The sequence below is a fragment of the Triticum dicoccoides genome, chromosome 2B (genome assembly GCF_002162155.2).
Source record: "Triticum dicoccoides isolate Atlit2015 ecotype Zavitan chromosome 2B, WEW_v2.0, whole genome shotgun sequence".
In the NCBI taxonomy this organism is placed as follows: Eukaryota; Viridiplantae; Streptophyta; class Magnoliopsida; order Poales; family Poaceae; genus Triticum; species Triticum dicoccoides.
This window is the reverse complement of record NC_041383.1, coordinates 16014560-16018810: the sequence shown is the minus strand read 5'-3', so window position 1 is coordinate 16018810 and position 4251 is coordinate 16014560. Positions and strand designations below refer to the sequence as shown.

Below are 4251 nucleotides of genomic sequence, written 5' to 3'. Positions count from 1 at the left end.
GATCATGGGAGCAAGTCAGCTATACGTTGTGCACCCACAACAATTCCCCGAAATAGTGATTATGAAAAAAGGATGAGAAAAATGTCTATTGTCTTAGTAATATATCCACAAAGTTGTGTTTTAACATGTCGCAAGTGGTCATATTATTGGATTAATTACTGCCTAGGCACAAATGATATAGCATGAATTGCATCCATAAAAACAGAATTAGAACTCAAGAAGTGGTTTTTGAATTATTAAGATGCAGTGAGAAATTGTTGCATGAAGTCCACTTTGATATTCAACTGACCAGTTCTTGGCCACTTGCTACTCCTTCCTAGAATATGAACGCTCCTAGTGGTCCAAGTTAGATAAAACAACATGCCTAAATGACATTTCTTATTGTGTAAATGGAGCACGTACGTTCTCATTATTTTTTAACTAGCCATGAGCTGCATATGTGAGCAAAGTAAAACACACTAATCTTGATATTTTTCCTCTGTAGGCCAAGTTGCCGCACCGTGACGGATGCGGTACAAGTGTTGGACGCCATTGTCGGCTACGATGACCTCGATGCGGCAGCAACTAGGGCAGCTTCCAAGTACATCCCTCATGGTGGATACGTGCAGTTCCTGAGGGCAGATGGACTAAACCGGAAGAGGCATTCCCAATGGCTTCTTCAGCTATCCAAATGGCACCGTGCAACATAAGTACAATTTACCAGCAACATCTCAACACAATGAGCTAGTATTTACATTTCTTTTCTTTTATGACAGCAGATAAATCTTTCGGCCTCTGGACTGCTTGTGAGATGCGCATTGTCCAAATAACTGCGGAGTTTATTGAAAATGTTACATCAACCCATATATAGGCTGTACATGATATCATTTAGAAGAAAAAGAAAGGAGAGTATACCTCCTGCCTCTGCATTGACCGTATACGATATCATGTCACATTGAAATACTACTCCTCATTGTCGTCCTCCTCGGTGGTGTAGTCCGATGATAGAAACGCGTACTCCCACCGAGGATCATTGTCATCCCAGCTCGACGCAGGTCCCACTTTGCACTGGGCTTTCGCCAGTGCCTTTCGCTCAAGCTTGTCCGCCCAATCCGCGGGTCGCTGCGCCCTCCGCTGCGTCCAGAACTCGTTCTCTGCGGCGACATCCTCCGGGAAGCGCTCACACCACACCTCCATGGTGTGCTCATCCGCCTCGGCGATGAGGAGGCGGCGGTCCTCCACGGTGACTAGCCGCCGGGGAGGCGCGAGGTCCTACGCCTGCTTGCGCGTCCGCGCGTCCGAGAAGTTCATCTACGCACGTGCCCTCCCGAGGCGCCACACCGCTACATCGTATGCACGGGCGGCCTCGTGGGCGGTCTCGAATGTCCCGAGCCCGAGGCATGTATCACCGGAGTGGATCTCCACGTAATACACATCGGAGGGGCGGGCGTGGACGCCGCGGTAGCCGGAGCTGCTCCAGTTGCGCGGCGGCATGGCGGCAGCTGGGGAGGGCGCTGGAGGCGGCGGCGGGGCGCTGGAGGTAAGGAAGAAGGGCGTGGTGACGGCGGGGCACCAGGAGAGGCGAGAAAGAAGGAAAAAAGAGGCGACGGACATGGCGGTTGGCAGGCGCCCGCGAGCGGGTTTTATAGAGCGCACTTTGCCGCTTTTTCGTGCGCGCTGTTATATCCATTAAAAGGCTGGAAATCCAACTAATGCCTAAAATGCAGCGAATCAATCCAGAAAAATGCCAAACTTTGATTTTAAAATGCAAAGTTGTATGTTCAATGTAGATTAAATTTAGAGTGTCCTGTATCTATAATTTTGAACACAATTCACATTGTTCCTTAATTCGGTGTTTAAAAAATATTAAAAATCGACATCATTTGTTTGAATCATAGGATTTGAACCCTCAGGATTCGCGCCTTAATTTGGTTTTTCATGCGGGCTTCTTTTATTTGAAGATTTTTTTTAGAATTTTGATATTTAGGAAAATTTATCATGTACATCGTTTGATTAATTATTAGTAGGATTTGAACCCTTTGGCTTTTTTCCCCTATGAATTGCATTGCACTATGTTCAGTTTTTCAACTATACTTTGCTTTTCTTGTGATTTTAAACAGTCTTTCATGCAAATTTATGTGGCTTTTCAACCATACAGGATTCAACGCCACATAACATTCAAATCCTACATTTTTCCTATCCCTAGTGACCTGTTTTGCAAACGCATCTGTGAATGATTAGGACTGCGGTTCGACAAACAAACACATTGGTCAGCACACCACCGCTGCTGTGCCCACGTTGTGCCAGTCGGTGGATCCAGCTACAAGATGCGGCATCGTCGGGCAAGAAGCTTGCAATCCTCGTAGTTTATTCCAAAATCAGGTAGCAGATAAGCAGAGTAGATGTTTGTTTATTTGTAAGCCAAGTTGAACATTGTCTTTGTTACGTCTGTCTTCTTCTGCCCATTTTGTTCATCATCAAACGGTCAGTATGCACAAGCTCTTATGCGCCGCTTTGCTCTTCCTCCTCCCCCTCTCGTGGTCCGAGCCGGCGATCTCTTCCCCCTCCGGCGCCGCTCGCTACCAATCCATCTTCAGCTTCGGCGACTCCTTCGCTGACACAGGCAACAACCCCGTCGTCTTCGGATGGTACTCCGTGTTCGACCACGTCACGCGGCCTCCCTATGGCACCACCTTCTTCGGCCGCCCCACCGGCCGCAACGGAGACGGGCGGCTCATCATCGACTTCATCGGTATGTTCGTGCTCCTCCATTTGATTTCCGACCTGCCGGCCACCGGAATATGTACCAGTCGATGACTGTAGGCTCTTTGTGGGACTAACTAGCTGAAAACCTGCGCCTGCCGTATGTGCCGCCCACCCTGGCGCACAACGGGAGCTTCCGCCGAGGTGCCAACTTTGCTGTCGGTGCCGCCACGGCCCTCGACGCCGGTTTCTTCCATGAGAAGGACATCCCCGGTGGCTCCAGCAAGTTCCCCCTCAACACCAGCCTTGGCGTGCAGCTGGAGTGGTTTGAGTCCATGAAGCCTACATTGTGCCGCACAGCTCCAGGTTACAATTATACGCTATTCGTAATTTCATATGCATTCGTGGCTATCATTAGCCAAGTCAACGATTGATAAGAACTCAAATTATATGCATCTTGCATCCAGAGTGCAAGAAATTCTTGGGCAGATCCCTCTTCTTGGTGGGCGAGTTCGGAGTCAATGACATCACTTCTCTTTCCAACGGAAGACGGTGCAAGAAGTCCGGTCCTTTGTGTTAGACATAGAGATATATTCTGTTGTAATCTTAAACTACTTATCTCTTCCTCTCCCTTGTAACCTCCTATCTCTTATCCTACCGAATCCTAGCGATCGGTAGAAGACTTGTAAACCACGGCAGGGGTGATTCCTGCCCTCGATCAATAAAACCCGTGGCTCCTCTACGGAGGAGTAGGAACGCTTCCACCAGATAAATCTTACATGGTATACAGAGCCACGTCTCTTCCTATCGTCTAGCAAACCAGAAACCCTAAACACCCTTCCATCGCCATGGCTACGAGCTCGAGCGCGGTCGGCCTCAACCTAGGTGCTCCACCAACAGAGAAGCTCGCAAGGGGGAACTACCTCCTATGGAAGGCGCAGGTCATGCCGGCACTGTGAGGCGCACAAGTGACCGGCCTCCTCGACGGCAGCGACGCCGCACCACCAAAGACCATCGAAGTCACCTAGGCGGATAAAACCACGGCCATAGAGCTCAATCCTCTGTACGGCCTGTGGTTGTCGAAGGATCAGCATGTTCTGAGCTACCTGCTGAATTCGCTCACTCAAGAAATCCTGGCGCAAGTGATCGGTAAGGATAGTACCTTCGATCTCTGGACTGCTCTTACCACTTTATTCGCCGCGCAGTCACAATCCCGCATAACCAATCTGCGGATGGCCATCTCCAACACCAAGAAATGAAACATGTCAAGCAACGCGTTCATCTCCAAGATGAAAAGCCTCGGGGACGAGCTAGCTGCAGCTGGGTGTCCGGTAACCGACCCGGAGATGGTGGACTACATCCTTGCTGGCCTTGATCGGGACTACGATCCCATCGTGGCAGCGGTCGGCGCCATCAAAAGCACCATCACCGTCGACGACCTTTTTGCGCAGATCGCTGCGTTTGATCAGCGGATGGAGATGCTGGGCGACGGTCCGGCAGGATTCCGCTCCTCTGCCAACACCATCTACAGAGGGCGCGGGCAGTCCCGCGGCAGGGGAGGCCGTGGCC

General features: G+C 50.2%; 1 pseudogene; it reads left to right on the top strand.

Moving 5' to 3' along the window:
- The first annotated feature begins 2455 nt into the window (after window positions 1-2455).
- LOC119360245 overlaps window positions 2456-4251 on the top strand; it is a 7232-nt pseudogene continuing 5436 nt past the window's right edge.